Source organism: Giraffa tippelskirchi, chromosome 11 (genome assembly GCF_054371585.1).
Source record: "Giraffa tippelskirchi isolate mGirTip1 chromosome 11, T2T-mGirTip1v1.2.pri, whole genome shotgun sequence".
Classification (NCBI taxonomy): domain Eukaryota; kingdom Metazoa; phylum Chordata; class Mammalia; order Artiodactyla; family Giraffidae; genus Giraffa; species Giraffa tippelskirchi.
In genome coordinates, this window is record NC_137285.1 from 137,283,261 (window position 1) to 137,301,713 (window position 18,453).

The 18,453-nt window shown below is 44.9% G+C and overlaps 1 long non-coding RNA gene across 1 annotated transcript; it reads left to right on the forward strand.

Moving 5' to 3' along the window:
* The first annotated feature begins 21 nt into the window (after positions 1 to 21).
* Positions 22 to 3,208, forward strand: LOC145527155 (uncharacterized). Its single transcript, XR_014069539.1, has 4 exons — positions 22 to 219; positions 1,627 to 1,792; positions 1,924 to 2,207; positions 2,713 to 3,208. It is a non-coding gene; the product is annotated as an uncharacterized LOC145527155 (long non-coding RNA).
* The last annotated feature ends 15,245 nt before the right edge of the window (positions 3,209 to 18,453 follow it).

Here is an 18,453-nt window from a genome sequence, read left to right on the forward strand (position 1 = left end):
GGAGCTGTAGTCCTTCAGGGCGGCGGGAGCGGCCTGAGTTGCGGAGCCAGAGGATGGGGAGGAGCCGAGGAGGGCGCGAAGGCGGGACTGCTCAAGCCCGGGGACGCCAGGACCGTGGGATCTGCAGGACGCAGGCACCAGATGGTTTTCAGAGAAGAAAATTGGCTTTCCTGGTGGTTTAGACGGTAAAAGCCTCTGCCTACAATGCGGGAGACCCAGGTTCGATCCCTGGGTTGGGAAGATCCCTGGAGCAGGAAATGGCAACCCACTCCGGTCCTCTTGCCTGGAAAAGAAAAATCCCATGGACGCAGGAGCCTGATAGGCTACAGTCCGTAGGGTCGCAAAAAGTCGGACATGACTAAGCGACTTCACTTCACTTTGTCTACTCGCTAGGTCCGGGGAAACTGATTTTTCTAGGCTCGTGTGGGTGAGCTGGCTGATTGGGGAACTGCATCTGCAGGCTTGAGGAGCACCTTGGAAAAGTAGCTCTTCTGGAGTAATCATCGTACCTGGCCGCTCGGAATTAAAATGTGGCTGTGTACGTCATTACAAATTCTTGGAATGTACCCTTCCCTCCCCCACCCCACCTTTCTCGAAGAATGTAAAATTGCTTTTATGTGTACATTTTCCTTTCTGTCCCTGGGGTAGGTAGGAGCTGGTATTATTAACCTTATCCAAGTAAAGTGTTGATGACTTTCTCTAGTTCTGGAGGAGATCCATTCTGATTAGCAGGTGGGGAAGTTTTGGGGAGGAGTAGAAAGGGCATCCAATGAAAGATATTACCTAACTAGGTTCCTATGACACCTACAGCGGGGATGGGAGGGGTGGTTCATGGAAATGATTTAGTTCTTTGATTCAACAAAATAATTATAAGGAATGTAAGGATGGCTTTGAGTGGACAGTACAGGACTCTTGATTTGCCCAGTGATTAGATCCTATCTTGGAAGAGATTCAAATTGTAAAGTCCTAGAACTTGGCTTTGAAGGAACCACCTACCTCCTCTGCCCTCCATCTGCCAACCTATGACAGTTCCCTTATGCATCTTTCCTATCTAGTCGTCTCCTTCTTTTTGTATCCCCAGTTCCTTCATGAAATTTGGCTCGAAACAGGTTCTGATGAATTTAAGCCAGAGAAAGAATGTCTAACTGGGAATCCAGAAATTGGTCATTAGTTTCTCTGCCTTATTTTTCTCCCCCCTCTTCCTTTTGGTCTCCCATTTTCTGTGGGGATGTTGTCCAGGGCCAGGACAACAGACGTAGGCTGTTGAGAATGAACCTCTGTCTGGACTAGAAGATTGTCCACTTTGTCCTAGAGTCCTGATTCCAGCTCTCTTTCTTGGCCTCTTCCTCTTCTTTTCTCCCAGGACCACATGGCTTGATTTTTCTTTTCTGCCAATAAGTCCCTGTAAACTGGAGGTTTACTTCTGCCTGTATCCATAGGGCCACCCACTGCTTTGAGTGAATTAAATGTTTGTTAACAACCTCTCAGACACCCGTGGCTGATTCATGTCAATGTATGGCAAAAACCACCACAATATTGTAAAGTAATTAGCCTCCAATTAAATAAGTTTTAAAAAAAATAAACTTTCTCAGACTTTTCTGCAGGATATTCCCTTATTATTTGCAGGTCTGTGCTTTCTTGCCTTACTTTGGGAAGATGGGCAGAATGGCCACCAGCCTCCAAGATGGCTTTCAATGACCTGTGTTCCCTGGTTTTAACACCCTTGTGAAGTCTCCTCCCACATGGTGCCACAATGAGTCTGTGTGACCAATAGCAGGTGTCAGAAGTGGTGGTATGTCACACTAAGATTAGTTATAAACTAACTTTCAGTTTACTTAGTTTAAATTAAGATTAGTTATAAACTAGGCAGCTTCTCAGTACTCATTTTTGTCTGCTTTCTTTTTCCTGACTCTCTGCTCCCAGGAAAACAAGCTGTCATGTTATGAAAAGTTCTCTGGAGAGATTCATGTGGTGAAAAACTGAAGCCTCTGACCTAAGAGGTCAGAAACTAAAAAGCCTGCCAACAGCCTCGTGACCGAGCTTGGAAGCAGATTCTCAGCCCTGGTAGAGCGTTGAGATGACAGTGGCCTTGGCCAACACCTTGACTACAACCTCACAAGAGATTCTGAGCCAGAACTGCCTAGCTAAACCACTCCTGGATCTCCGGCCTTATGAGTGTTTGTGGTTTTAAGCTGCTAAGCTTTGAGGTAATTTGTTACATAGCAATAACAACTAGTCCATGGGGCGGAAAAGCATAGGGGCTTTAGAATTTAACCTAAGGTTGAATCCAAATTCTCCATGTTGTTAACTTACCTTGAACAAATTCTTGAACTTCTCTGAGCCTCTTGAACTTCAGCTGAAGCTGATGTTGATCAAAAAATGATGTTGATCACACCCACTTGCCCCAGTGGAAGGAGCTACCTAACAATTCTCCTTGCCCTTGTGGGCCGGCATGCTGTGAGGGGAATCCTGGGCTTAGCCAGTGCCAGGCAGGGCCTGCAACCCTGCATCAGATCATCCTATTTTGCCAGGATTTCCTATTCTGCCACTGCCATGTTGCAGCTAAAGGTGTGTCTATGGCCCGAAGAGTTTCTAGCAGTTTCTCAGCCATGAACACTTACATGGGAAGCAGCAGGACGAATGTTAGAGTTTACTTGCATGATTTGGTCTCACACTCTGGTTTTTGTTAAACCTAGTCTGATTTCTTTCCAGTACTGGGTATATGGATCTGTGCTTGCTTTCATTTACTTAATGATACATGTATGGATGTGAGAGTTGGACGGTGAAGAAAGCTGAGCGCCGAAGAATTGATGCTTTTGAACTGTGGTGTTGGAGAAGACTCTTGAGAGTCCCTTAGACTGCAAGGAGATCCAACCAGTCCATCCTAAAGGAGATCAGTCCTGGGTGTTCATTGGAAGGACTGATGTTGAAGCTGAAACTCCAATACTTTGGCCACCTCATGCGAAGAATTGACTCATTGGAAAAGACCCTAATGCTGGGAAGGATTGGGGGCAGGAGGAGAAGGGGACAACAGAGAATGAGATGGCTGGATGGCATCACCGACTTGATGGACATGAGTTTGGGTAAACTCCGGGAGTTGGTGATGGACAGGGAGGCCTGGCGTGCTGCGATTCATGGGGTCGCAAAGACTGAGTGAACTGAACTGACCAATTTATTTAATAAATTTACATTTGTATTATTAAATAAATGTATTAAATAGATTTACTTAATACATGTGCCTCGCGCCATTCTCACACTTATTGATTTATTTACTTCCTATAGCAATCTGATGTGATATACACACACCCACACACACAGAGTACTATAATTTTTACCATTTTACATAAGGGGGAACTGAAGCACAGAGAAGTCAAGTTAACTTCTCCAAGTTCACACAACTAAAATTTTGGCAAAGCCCAAAAAAACTTGAGCATTTTAGCTCCAGAGTCTGTGATGTCTCCTTGTCTTCCTGTAGCTGAAAACTCATGCTTCTTCTCTCTGGATGTCTGACTACCTTCCCCAGGGGCCAAGAACAATCTGATAGTGTTCCTGGGCCCTCAACCCAGTGGTATGGTAAGAGTTGAGATGATAAGTGGAAGGAGTGACTTGGGTTTTGGAAAAAGATCCAGGTTCAATTCCTGGCTCCTGTGTGCTTCTGGCTAGTTATTTCATCACTGAACCTCAGTTTCTTCATCTGTAAATTAGGAGCAACAATAATTAAAAAAAAAACCTTCTGACCATTAGAGGGTCAAAAGGGTCACTGACTAAGGATGACTTACACCCAAAATGGGGAAGGATTATTTATATGGAGACTTTGTTCTAGCCATTGGCTGCACTAAAGGGCAGAACATTCCTGTGCTCTGGGAAAGAGTGGGCATTAGGATCATTAACCATCTCTGTTTGGGACACCAGCCTTTCTGTGCTAACACTGGATGGTCTCAGGCAAACCAGACTAGTTGGTTACCCTTGTTTGAGCCCTGTGCTTTTGAGGAAAAGCACCCTTTTAGAGCTCTTGACCTGTCTTCTCCAGTGTGGCTGCAGTGAAAAGAGTGATATGGATAGAGTTTCTTTTTAATGGAAGGTAATTAAGATCCCTTGGAGAAGGAAATGCAACCCACTCCAGTATTCTTGCCTGGGAAATCCCATGGACAGAGGAGTCTGGTGGGCTACTGTCGGTGGAGTCACAAAAGATTTGGACACAATTTAGCGACTAAACAACAATTAAGGGGACTTCTTTCACGGTCCAGTGGTTAAGGCTTTTCCTTCCAGTGCAGAGGGTGTGGGTTTGATCCCTGGTTGAAGAGCTAAGATCCTGCATACCTCATGGCCAAAAAACCAAAACATAAACAACAAAAGCAATATTATAACAAATTCAATAAAGACTTTAAAAATGATCCACATCAGAAAAAAATATCTTTAAAAAAAGAAAAAGCAAGGTAATTAAAGGCAGCAGTCTTAGTTTTGAGGTTTTTTTTTTTTGTAATAGCTTTACTGAGATATAAATTCTGTATACAATTTACTCACTTAGAGTGTAACAATTCAATGGATTTTAGTGTTATGTAACCATCACCACAACCAATTTTAGAACATGTTTTATCATTCTCAAAAGAAAAACTATGCCCTTTAGCTATCATTCTGCCAACTCTTCATCACATTGAGCCCTTGGCAACCTCTAATCTCCTTTCTGTATCTATAGATTTGCCTATTCTAGACTTCTCATATAATTGGAACCTTGTGTGGTCTTTTAATTAGCTTCCACTCAGCCTAATGTTTTCATGGGGTGTCCTAATGTTTTGGTGGCCTGTTTCAGCACTTCATTCCTTTTGACTGTTGAATAATTTCCATTGTGTGGATACACGGCATTTTGCTTATCCATTCATCATTTGATTCATGTTTGGGTTGTTTCTGCCTTTGGCCATCATGAATAATGCTGCTGTGAACACTCTCAGACAAGTTTCTGTGTAGCTTTATATTTTCATTCCTCTCGGAGTATATACCCAGGAGTGAAATTGCTGGGTCATATGGTAAGTCTGTGTTTAACTTTCTGAAGAACTGCCAGACTGTTTCCCATCGTGGTTGCACCATTTTACATTCCCATCAGCAATGTCTGCGGGCTCCCGTTTTCCACATGCTCACCAATGCTTGTTATTATCTGTCTCTTTGATGGTAACCATCCTAGTGGGTGTGAAGTGGTATCTTATTATGAGCAATCTTGTTCTGAAGTTGCTTTTGCCTACCAAGCACTTCTGGTCACTGAGATCACTTATGTTCATTTGAGGTGATTGATGGAGATTACAGGGGCATGAGCCCTCAGCCTCCCATTTGGTGCCACCACCAAGTCCAGGCTTATCAGGGGAGTGCCTGCAGGAGATGGATTAGATCAAGGGGCTGCGGTCCTTTGGGGCGCGCCCCCTCATCTCCCTGGCTGACCTCTTCCTCACCCCCACTGCATGGACTGAGACAGGGCTGCTCATCTTTTTTGATCTTAGGCCACCTGCTCCAAGTCAGAGAGTGGGTTTGAAGTGGCCTGACCAGCGGACAGGGAATCTGCCTGCAAGTGGAGGGCAGAAGTTTTGAAAACGACAGGCATGGCCTGGCATGGAAAATGACGTCTGTGTCCAGACCAAGCATCACAAGGTACATGATTTGAGGCTGACTTCGCACTAACAATGTCTCAGGAAACGTGTCAAAATTGGGAAATTCAACGCAAAAATCCAGGTTTCTGGGTTGTTTTAAAAATCGACAGGCGTGGCCGTGCTATTGCCACTTTCCATGTTGCAGTGGTTGCCCGGAGCTGAGCCCTGGCTGCCTCTGTATCCTGGCTCGGGTGCTGGAATCCCACTGTTCCAACTGCTTCCTGTTGTGTCACAGTTGGCCACCTGCCTCATCCCTGAGGGTATTTATTGATGCCCAGCTTCCCTGAGGGACCTAATGGGGCAAACTTAGGCCATCGTGAGCAGCGAGGCTGAATGTGGGTATTCGAGACCCTGGGTTTCCAGCCATCCTCATGCCTTCTCCTCGTGAGTCTAAGCAAATCTCAGGTGCAATGTGAGAATCTAACTTGTCATTCCTGCTTCTTAAGCAATTTTGACAGGCCGTAATGTTTCATGAATTTTACATCGTTGTCGTTTAGTTGCTCAATCATGTCCGACTCCTTGAGACCTCATGGACTGTAACCTACCAGGCTCTTCTGTCCATGGAATTTTCCAGGCAATGACACTGGAGTGGATTGCCATTTCCTTCTCCAGGGGATATTCCTGACCCAGGGATCGAAACTGTGTCTCCTGCATCTCCTGCATTTCCTGCATTGGCAGGTGGATTCTTTACCCCTGAGATGCCTATTAATTCATTTAATCTCCATGGTAACCTAAGAATGATCTCAGCTTACAGGTGGGAAAACTGAGGCTCAGAGAGGGGAAAAAAAAAAAGAACCCTCGCAATCTATGAGTAGTTAGTGGCAGAACCAGGATTTAAAGACAGAAGCCTCATTTTGTGAGCTTGCTCACAACAGAGTGTCTGGTCTTTGAGGGGGTCCCAGGGATGCTCTTACATAATGATTCATGTGGCCTCGCCAACTGCAGCTGATGTGAGACACAGCCAGGCGACAGTCTGGGCCAGATGCCCCCTCATGAAAGCCGAGAGTTGGAGTGTTTGAAGATGAGATAGCTGCGATTCTTTTCAGCTCTAACTGGCCGTGAGTCTCTGAAAATTGGTAAGAGGAGAGGGAGAGGAAGGGTCACCTGGCAATTCGCCATGCCTAGAAGACTAGCCCAGACCCGATCGGTCACTCCTGACAGATGTCCCCTGCCCCCCACTACAGGGCACCATGGGGGCTGTGGTTAGCGAAGTCCACAGCGCGCCAGACCCAGGAGGGTACTGTGGCCTCATTTCCCGTCCTCCTGTCCCCAGGAGTAACACAGCAGTGGCTGGTGACAGACACCACTGTCCTCACACACACAGGACCTCTTTGTTTCCTCCATACACAGAGAGGAGGCTCTAACAATGGCCCTGAATGGCACTTTGCTCTCCTTTCTCCAATGTTACACTTGTTTTTTCAGTTCTGGAATCAGCTAAACAATTATTTCCTGCAGGGGGTGTCAGCTTTTTTATCTTTTCCACCTTTTCCTCTGCCAGTCCACAGGGCCCAGGGCAGTGGGAACTGAATGGACAGTCAGGCCCAGGGACAGCTGGGCCTCATCAAAATGTCATCTTCTCAGGAGGCCGAAGGGCTGTGGTACCTCACCTGCCCTGGAGGAAGGAAGCAGACCAGGTAACACAGAAGTGGCTGAGAGCTTCTGGTGTGGAATGGGGGCTAGAGGTTACGGCTGAGTGTCCAGCCCAAGGAGGGTGAGTTTCTGATTTCAAGACACCCTGCTGGCTTAAGAGCCACTATCCGCTGGTAGACAAAGAAGCAAAAGCAGCTGAGGTCAAGCTCCGCAAACCTACTGAGGAGGCAAGCACACTTCCTGTCAGACCCCCCACTCAACGCCTGTGATGTCTGTGGGTGACCCACAGCTTCAGAGTCTCTGTGGGTTTGTTGGGAAGACTAGTTCTCTAATAATAGCTGTCATAATTAAGCTCTTACTCTGTGTGTTATATATGTGTACATATGACTATAGGTATCTGACAGTATTGCTAGCAGTTAGAGCAAACAGTTATAGTATGTGCTTTCCATTCTTGCTTGATTCAGATCTGGACAGTCTGGTTCTGGAATCTGTGCTCGCATCACCATGTCTCTTGTCTGATATCCTTTACAGCAAACCAAGGTTATTGTGAGCTTTCACTTTGAGGGGCACTGACCTGTAATACCAGATATATGTAACTATGTGTAATGCTAACTGCTGTGTCAGGCGAGGTTCTAAATGTTTTGCATCTGTTTCCTCATTTATTCCACATAATGAACTCTATCTATTCCACATAAACTTTATGGGATGGGTACTTATCATCTCCATTTTATAGATAAGGAAATTGAAGTACAGAGACATTAAGTATCTTGCCCAGGGTCACACAGCTGTCAGGTGGCAGGGTCAGGATTTGAACTCAGTTTTCTTTGGAGCCTGATGTGACTCTGAAGCCTGCCTCACCCTTCGGCTGGTTGGGAGCTAGTCTCCTTCTCTGGATCGTGAGTTACGGAGGGTGGTGTTCTGATCCTGGCTTTGTAGAACATCAGCATTTGAGTTGTCAGCTCCAGGAATGCAGAAGCTCTTCAGTGGTTTGCCTGTTGTTCCTTAGCTTTTGCCAAGTTCAAGGAAGATGGAATTGCCCAATAGTGACAGGGAAGGAATTTGGAATAATGATAATTGCTCAATGAATGACATCGCTTACTTGGCCAGCAACAGGCTAAGTAAGAGAACAGATATTAAATAAGCAGAACTCACCAGGTATATTCAGGAAGCCCTTTCTTTGTGTCTATTGCTGCCTCTAATTTTTTGTGTGTATGTGCTGCCCTACTCTTTCCTTGCCATGGGATGAAACTTAGGGCAGCTCCCTGACTTCTTTTTTTTTTTTTTGCTGCTAGATGTTATGATGGGCCTTTCTATTTTTTTTAAAAGTCTTTACTGCATTTGTTACAAAATCGTTTCTGTTTCATGTTCCAGTTTTTTGGCCAAGAGGCCTGTGGGATCTTAGCTTCCCCACCAGGGATGGAACCCACACCCCTTGTATTGGGAGATAAAGTCTGTTAACCAATGGACTACCAGGGAAGTCCAGGTCCCTCATTCTTCTGATTACCCTTCTAGTTCCAACACTGTTTCAGCTCAGTAACTGATACATCGGGGTCTGTGCAGTAACCCAGACCTTCAATATTCCATCCAAATGGAAACTAGTCTTCCTCCCCCACTGGCTGGGTCTGGTGGGTGTTAAACCTGCTTCTTTGTCTCTTGATATGATTTTGTGGATACTACAGAGAACACCCTCCTTCCTTAACTTTGGGGATTTCTAAACTGCCAATCCCTTGAAGCAGATGCCTAAGACTCAAAGAGTCCCCCAGCATCCGAGCAGTTTGTCTTAGTCAACTAGGGTTGCCAAAACAAATAGCACAGACTAGGTGGCTTAAACAACAGAAATTTATTTCCTCACGGTTCTGGGGGCTGGGGGCAGAAATCAAGGTGTGCGCAGGGCTTGTTTCTCCTGAGGCTCTCTCGGTGGCTTACAGATGGCGTCTTCTCCCTGTGTCCTCACGTGGCCTTTTCTATGTGTGTGCACCCTGGTATCTCTTCATGCGTTCCAAATCCCTCTTCTTGTAAGGACTGGATTGGGGCCCATGCTAAATGCCTCTTTTTGACTTAATCATCACTTTAAAGCCACATTAGCAAATATAGTTATGTTTCAAGGTTGGGCACAGGGCACATATAAATTTGGGGGCACATACTTCACCCATGTCAGATGTTCTCAGCTTCCTTCTCTGGGAGAGTCCCCACTCTTCCTGGTGGTTGTCTTCAAAGGATCTATACAAGAACTTCCCTGGTGGTTCAGTGGTTGAGACTCTGGGCTCCCTGTGCAGGGGGCCCAGGTTCTGGCATGGTGATGCAGAGGAGGTAGGACATGGAAGTTATTCTTACAACAAATTCCTACCAAGGAGGGCTGAGTGCTGGGGTGAGGAGAGCAAAGGGATACATTCCATTCCTCTTAGAGCTGCAGCCCAAGGAAAGGAGCAATTCAAACGCAGTCTTGCAGAAAGACAGAAAAGGAAATTAGGGAGGGATTGGTGAAGTTTGGATGCAGATCAAGTATTCAGTTATTAGAGAATGATTCATTTTTTGTAGGTGCTATTAGGATATTATAGTTTAGATTTGGAAAATAACCCTCAGCTTTTTTTTCTTTTTTGGAGATGCAAGCTGAAATGTTTTGAGTTGAAAGGTCACGCTGCCTGTAATGTGCTTGGAAACCGGAGATGTGGGTTAGATCCCTGGGTTGGGAAGACCCCTTGGAGGAGGGCATGGCAACCCACTCCAATATTCTTGCCTGGAAAATCCCATGGACAGAGGAGCCTGGCGGTCTGCAGTCCATGAAGTGGAAAAAGAGTCAGACACAACTGAGCGACTAAACACCACCTGCATACACACACACACACACACACACACACACACACACATACATATATATATTTAGAGAGAAAGCAAATATGGGGAAATGTTATCAATTGTTGGGAATATGTGCGAGTTCACTGTAGTATTGTACTGTTTTTTGGCTTTTGACTTTTCATAATAAAAATTTTAAAATACAGTGTAGCAAGGACATTAATGGAAAGGAAGATACAGTGGAAACACAAAGAAGGGCCCCTACTTGGATCCGATGGGTGAGAGAAGCTTCCAAAGGAAATATCATCTCAGACCTGAGGGATGAATGGTCAATAGGCAGGGCGCTGGGGAAGAACTGACAGAAGGTCCAAGGCAGACGTAATGGCATGGTAGTCTGTTTTATGCGTGAAGGCCTGGTAATCTGTTTTGCTAGAGGAACAAAAGGACATTGAGTGTGATAATAGAGTGAGAAGCAGAGTCACCAAGAGGTGAGGTGGGAAAGGTGAGCTGGTCCTGCAGAGGTGTGGGTTGGATTGGAGGGTTTGAATTTTGTCCTAACCCGGGTATAAGCAAGGAGCTTGTGTTTCAGAAAGATGTCACTAATGAATATTGAGCCACTATCATCTGGCAGCCACTGTTCTAAGCACTTAATCTAGGATAGTTCACTTAATCCTCACCGTGCCTTTCCCAGGGACCTACAAAATTAGCCTCTCAATTTTAGAGATGAGGCAAACAGGCATGGCCGGGTTCAGTACCCTGCCCAAGGTCACAGATATGGAGGAGCCTGGAGGAGCAAGGATCTGATGGCTGCTGCTGCTAAGTTGCTCCAGTCGTGTCCAACTCTGTGCGACCCCATAGACGGCAGCCCACCAGGCTCCTCCGTCCCTGGGATTCTCCAGGCAAGAACACTGGAGTGGGTTGCCATTTCCTTCTCCACTGATGGCTGCTAGATGGCAGGTATTCTTTCCTTCCTGAGTTCCCTTGGGACTCACCAGCTCACTATCTGTGGTGACTGCAATTGCTGATGACTGTGACATCCTTAGTTTACTGAGATGGCAGGAAATACTTCATTTCTCAAGGAAGAGTCCAAGATGGTGGCCAGACCCTACCCCACTGCCCTGTCTTGGCCTGAGCCTTGGGACATAGTCAGAGAATGTCCCATGGTCAGAGAAGAGATGTCCTCCTCATCATAAATGGAGAGGGTGTCAGTAAATCCCTAATGTCCCCTTCATCTGTGAGGAGCAGCCTGCTGTACATCCAGCTCACAATTCTCTTGCCCCGGCCTCTGCTGTCGTTGTCGTTCAGCTGCTAAGTCATGTCCAGCTCTTTGCGACCCCATGGACTGCAGCACACCAGGCTTCCCCGTCCTTCACTGTCTCCCAGAGCTTGCTCAAACTCATGTTCATTGTGTCTATGATGCCATCCAACCACCTTATCCTCTGTCACCCCCTTCTCCTCCTGCCCTCAATCTTTCCCAGCATCAGGGTCTTTTACAATGAGCTGGCTTTTCACATCAGGTGGCCAAAGTATTGGAGCTTCAGCTTCAGTCCTTCCAGTGAATATTCAGGGTTAGTTTCCTTTAGGATTGACCGGTTTGATCTCCTTGCTATCCAAGGGACTCTCAAGAGTCTTCTCCAGTACCACAATTTGAAAGCATCTGACCTCTGCTAACCATCGTTTTTGTGCAACTTGACATTTTTCACCGTTTGAATTTTGTCACCTGTAACTGTTGCAATCTGTAGGTCAGCCACAGGGCTTAGGTACAGACCCTAAGTTTACCAGAACAGGCCACAGCCCCTGGTCCCTTTCCTAACTGGCTCCCAGCTCCAAATGTCTCCTAATTGTTTTCCAAGGCTGTTAGCCTTGCGTGATGTGATGTGAACACTTGTGTTGTTTAACCAGCAGCAGCATCAGCAGCTTGATCTTTGGGCCTCCCCAGAGGGCTCATCAGGGATGACAAATTAAACAAATATTGAAAAACAATAGAAAGAAAAATATTTGGCTGTGTCCTTCTAATGCTTATTGATTTTTAAGATCTTCTCAGGCATGAAAACAAGATTCATTGCTGGCATCTTGACACTGGATTCCTGTTAACTGGAAGAACAACTTATTGATCAGGCTGGGGTACCCAGCAGGGCTGGAGCCGGCCTGTCTCCCCTGCAGGTGATTGGCCCCAGAGATGGAGCCCCGTTGGGAGGGAGCTGTAAGCACTTGAAGTGGGGGGCAATGCCAGGAAGGTCCTCGTGTGTCCCAGGAAGACACTGAGGCTGTGTATCATTTCCATACCAATTCTCTTGGGGGCCTCGTTTTTCTCTTGCTAAAGGCCCCAAGAATTCCAGGTGTTGATTTTTTTTTTTTAATTTTTAATTTTTTAAGCCATCCAAACAGTTTTTACTCATTAATATTCACAAATACAGCAGCTTCATTAGACATGTCCATTTTCCTCTTTGACCTGAATGTGGAGTATTAGGAGAGCCTTTGGCATGTCAAGGTACAGGAAGCAGAGATCATCCCTGCATTGCTACCTGTATTTATCCAGGTTGTTTTTGTGTGTCAAAAATGATACAGCTTATATGGATTCGCTCACAGAGGACATGGCTCTGCAGAATGAAGCATGAGCTCTTCTGTATATATTCCTGTTTTCCAATCCTCTCTCCAAAGGAATTGCCCATTTAACAGCAAATATTTATTTTGCTCCTACTGTGTACTACACATCCATTTCTGGGTATCGGTGATATGTGTGCCTGCTCAGTTGCTAAGTCATGTCCAACTCTTTTGTGACCCTCTGGATTATAGCCCGCCAGGCTCCATGGGATTTCCCAGGCAAGAATACTGGTGTAGGTTGCCATTTCCTCCCCCAAAGGATCTTCCCAACCCAGGGATTGAACCTGCATCTCCTGCATCTCCTCCATTACAGGCGAATTCTTTACCACTGAGCCATGAGGGAAGCCTGTAAGTGATATACCAGCACACAAAATGAAAAGATCCCTGGCCTCCTGGAGCTTACTTCCTAACGAGTTTAGTGTATAACCTTCCAATCTATAGCGGTATCATATATATCCATAACTGTATCAATGACTGCATCTGTAGGTTCATTTTGTATGCATGATCCTGTGACTGGCTTTTTCACTAACAATGTGCCTTGGAGTTCATTTCATGTACACATAAATGGGCCTTCCTCATTCTTTGAAAACTGGAGAATGGTCTTCTGTAGGGATAAACCCCTACTGGTGTTCTAATTTTTTTTCCCACAGTACTGCAGCAAGCTATCTTCTGCATATACTGTTGTGTTCACCAGAGTCTGTACACTTACTCAGTAACCAGGGGTACTTAATTAACCTCTCTGTGACTCAGTTTCTTCATGTATGAAATAAACATAATAATTGTACCTCCCTCTACTCATCAAGGAAATGCAAAATAACCACAATGAGATGTCACTTTACATCCACTCAGATGTCTGTAATCAAAAAGACAGATAACAAGTGTTGGTTGGCGAGAATACAAACAAATTGGAACGCTTGTGCACTGCTGGTGGGAATGTAAAATGATGCAGCCACTTTAGAAAAAAGTTTGGCAGCTCCTCAAAAGGTTAAACATAGAATTGCTATATGACTCAACAGTTCTACTCCAGTGTATATACCTGGAATGAATGAAAACACAAGTTCACAGAAGAACTTGTACATGAATGTTCACAGCAGCATTATTCATATTAGTAAAAAGGTAGAAACAGCCCAAATGCCCATCAGCTGAGAAGTGGATAAACAGAATACCGTGTATCTATACAATGGAATATTATTTGGCATTAACAAGATGTAAGTTCTGATACAAGCTGTAGCTTGTAGCTGAATCTTGAAAATATTATGCTAACTGAAAGAAGCCAATTACAAAAGACCACATATTGTATGATTTCATTTCTATGAAATGTCCAGAATAGACAAAAGCATAGACACAGAAAGGAGATTGGTGGTTGCCAAGGGTTAAGGGGTTGCAGAAATGAGGAATGACTACCAAAGAGGCTTTCTTTTAGGGATGATTAAAATGTTCATGAATTTGAGCAAACTCCAGGAGACAGTGGAGGACAGAGGAGCCTGGTGTGCTGCAGTCCATGGGGTCACAAAGAGTTGGATAGGACCTAGTAACTGAACAACAACAACAAAATATTCTAAAATTGTGGTGATGGTTACACAACTTGAGGAATATGCTAAAAAACCATTCGTTGTACACAAATTGTATGGTATGTGAAATGTATCTCAACTGAGCTGTTATAAAAAATATAATATCTCCCTCGTGGGTAGTGAGGATTAGGGTTGGTTACAAAAATGTGGAGAACAGTACCTGGCATTCTGCAAGCTCTATCCAATAATCCACCCCTCTTGCCGTTGTTCTAGAGATTGGATTCTAAAAGCAAAATTGTTGAGTCAAACTTCAGTTCAGTTGCTCTGTCGTGTCTGACTCTTTGTGACCCTGTGGACTGTAGCATGCCAGGTTTCCCAGTCCATCACCAACTCCTGGAGCTTGCTCAAACTCATGTCCATTGAGTCATTGATGCCATCTAACCATCTCCTCTCATCCTCTGTTGTCCCTTTCTCCTCCTGTTTTCAGTCTTTCCCAGCATCAGGGTCTTTTCCAATGAGTCAGTTCTTCACATCAGGTGGCCAAAGTATTGAAGCTTTAGTTTCAGCATCAGTCCTTTCAATGAATATTCAGGGTTGATTCCTTTAGAATTGACTGGTTTGATCTCCTTGCAGTCCAAGGGACTCTCAAGAGGAGCCAAAGTGTTGGTGTATATAAAAAATATATTTTTTTAATTTCCAAAGACTCTACAAAGTTTCCCTCCAAAAGGTCATCACCAATTCACCCTCAGAAGTAACATACAAGGATGCGTGTTTTTTCTCTCTTCTTCCTCTTTTCAAAGATGCCCCCAACTAAGAAGTTTGGAAGAGCGTAGTATTCAGAATGTTTTCCTTTGGGTGTTGGTATCGTAAGTGAATTTTCTTTTCTTTTTCTCATATTGCTTATCTGCATTTTTTCATATTAAAAAAAACATGTATTAATTATGTCATGTTTAAAAAATAAGACATAAACACATCCCCCTTGTACTCTTCACCATGGGGCTTTTACACCTCACAGGCTTCAGAGATTAGGGTAGGGGAACTCATACTTCTCAGTCCATTATAAAAACAGGTTTTTTTGGGGGGAGGGGGTTGTAACTTTCTAGAAGGAACAGTCAGAGGGCGACAACTGTAAACACAGAGAAGCACAGAAGTTACAATTCTCAGCCCAGGCCTGCACTTTCTTGCTTGATGGCACCCCAAAGCCCTATAATAAAAATCATGCCTGGGAGTCAGTTGCATCCTTACCAGACACCAGACACTGCAAATTTTCAAAGGCTTCATATTCATTGTCATTTAATTCTGGCAATAGTTTCTGGTGCAAAAATGGATTTAGAGAAATTAAGTGACTTGTTGCCCAAGGACACAGTGCTACTCAGTGATTGGGTAGATACTGCTTAAGATGGTTTAGCTGTGAGTCAAGAGTCAGGAACCTCACTGAAAAGTAAGGTCGTGGTTAAGACAAGCTTCAGGGGAGGTGGATTCAGCAGGTCAATGATGTCCTCGGGACGTTTGTTCTTTCCATCTCTCTACTCTGCTATCTTTCACCTGTTTCATCTTTGGGAAGCTAGAGGACTCGAGCAGTGACATCTGGACATAACAACGTTCAGAAAGAGAAGAAAGAGTTGGTTTCTTTTTAGGGCTTTCTCCTTACAGTGATGGAATATTTTCCCTCCAGCAAACTCTTCCCACAGCCATGGTGTTTATCTCATCAGCCCCTCCTAGGTCACTTACCTATTCTCGAACCAGTCACTGGCAAAGGGAACAGAACTACTCTCAGCCAATTAGGCTGAGGTGTTGGAGGTGGGTCATTGTTCCCTGAGGAGGGGAGTTCCATGAGCAAAATGAGGGTTCTTCTTGGGAGACAGAAGGGGAAATGGAAGTTGAGGAGTTGGCGGGGGGGGGAGACAATTATCCAGCAGAAGAAGAGATTCAATTGTGTGTTGTCAAACAGGAGTAGCCACTGGCCACTGCACTATTCTGTATCTTGGCCAGAACCTCCATTGCTAGACATTGATTATTGAAGGTAAAGCATATAAACCACCCACATCTGCCTCTTCTCTCTCTTCAGGTCCCATCCTTTCTAAAGGAAAGTTTGAAAGCTTGATTTAGGGCAGATCATGAGAAGTAAAATGGTAGGTTTTTGAGCCATCCCAGATCAACTAGATACTTTCCATCTTGGGGATCTCTAGTCTGGGAGACTGCCATTTCACATCCCCGGGGGTCTCTCAAGAAAGGTCTCTTTGAGGTCGTCGCCTCTCGGCAGCTTATAGGACTGACTTGAGTGACGGGACAGTATCAGTTTGGAGATTCAGAGGGCTTTGGGAAGATGTACTTGACCTCACTCCCTCCCTCCCTGGGAGTCACACTTTTAGCTGATGTGATTGATTGAAGTGTTATTCAGCAAAGTTTCACTCATCTCCCTTACAATGTGGGAGCTTGCATGCTTCTTACCCCGCTGACTGTGGGCTTGGCCACTGATCTGCTTCATCGAATGGAATGTGAGTGGCTGTGACTCCAGCGGGGCCTTTAAATCATGCTTACGCAGTGTGGCTTCCCTTGTAACCACCATGAGAAGAGCATGCCTTGGGTAGCTAGTACCCTTTGTCTCTGGATCCCAGGATTAGTCATATGGAGCAGACCCAAACCCAGACTGAAGTAGCATCACCATAGCCAATCTGCAGACCTGCGAATAAGAAAAATAAATGCTTGATTTCATAAGTCACCAGTTTTTATTTTGCAGCAGTGTTGCAGGAATGATGATATTTTCGAGTATTGCCCAAAAGGTGTGGATGGTGTGAGAGACTTGTAGGACAAGCTATGAGACCAGGTCCCATCAGAGAAGCCCCTGGAACAGCATGTGTTAAATAGATTTCAGGCAGGGAATGAACTGGAGAAGTTTTGGTGAATTTCTTGAAACAGCCCAAATTCTAAGAACTTTTTTATAAAGTGTTCTCTGACCCATTCTCACTGAAACACTCTTCATGGCCAAGAAATTGCTACACCACGTGTTTCATCATCAATGCTCAAATGTAGTAGAATGTAAGGGAAAGAGCACTGGGCATTAATTCCTAAGCCCTTCCAGTCTGCCTTGCATATGGGCAGAATGGCCGCTGGTAGCTGGAGAAAGCCCTTAGGCAAAGAGATGCAGATGTTAGTCGTTGAAAGCCAGGCCAGTGTCCTGAAATGGTACCCAAGAAAATGTGGGCAGGGAACCAACAGCATCAACTACAGGTGGGAGGAGGGAGGAGGTAGCTGGAGAATGCAGTGACCGAGTTTAGGAAAGGTGAGAATGTTAAAACAAACCGAATGGCGAGCAGATTGTCCTAATTCTCATTATTTTAGTGCTGGTCCCAGTCTAAGATGTGGCTGCTGTTTTTAGTAAAGATCTGAAAGGGGTAAGAGAAGAAACACATATCATTTCTTGGTGACAAATCCAGCACTGATATGACATTTTCACAATTGCAGGCACGCATCTCTGGCTTGGATGGGGGAGGGCTGGGGAAGTGAATGTCTTCATGGAGACGACTATTGCTCAGCCTCTAATGGGCCCAGCCAGAGAGGCAAAGGAAAGACCTCCATGCTTGATCTCCTGAGATGGTAGGCTTGGCTGGGCTGAGTTTTACATTATCTCAATAACCACCCCCCACCAATTAAGTTAAAAACTGCTTTATGTATAGATTGAGTAATTCAAGATGTCAGGTGTTTTTTTCTGAGCTGAAGGGAAATGGAATTTTAAAAAATTAATTATTTTTGGCTGTGTTGAGTCTTCATTGCTATGAGTGGGCTTTCCCTAGTTGCCATGTGCAGGCTTCTCATTGCGGTGGCTTCTCTTATTGAGAAGCATGGGCTCCAGAGCTCGGGCTTTAGTAGTTGTGTCACATGGGCTTAGTTGCTCCACGGCATGTGGGATCTTCCAGGACTGGGGATCAAACCCATGTCCCCTGCACTGGAAGGCAGATTCTTAACCACTGGATGACCAGGGAAATGGAATATTTGGGAAAAGGTGGACATGGCAGTCTCTCCTGGTATAGTAAGATCTTCTTAGAGTTGGGCTTTTTCTGAGTGCGTTTTGCTTTTTTGCTCTGATACTTGGTAGTGGTGGTTCGTTGGAATTTGGAGATGTCCATCAACCTCCTTATTTTTCATGGAGTTCTAAAGAATTGAGATCTAGACACAAGGCGTCAAAGGATTAATTTATGAACAGCAAAATAGTTTGAGACCACCAGAATGTCTTTTAATAGGAGGAAACTCAAGTAAGTATGACACATCCATAAATGGAATAGTATGCAGCTTTAGAAAAGAATGAAGATGCTCTCTCT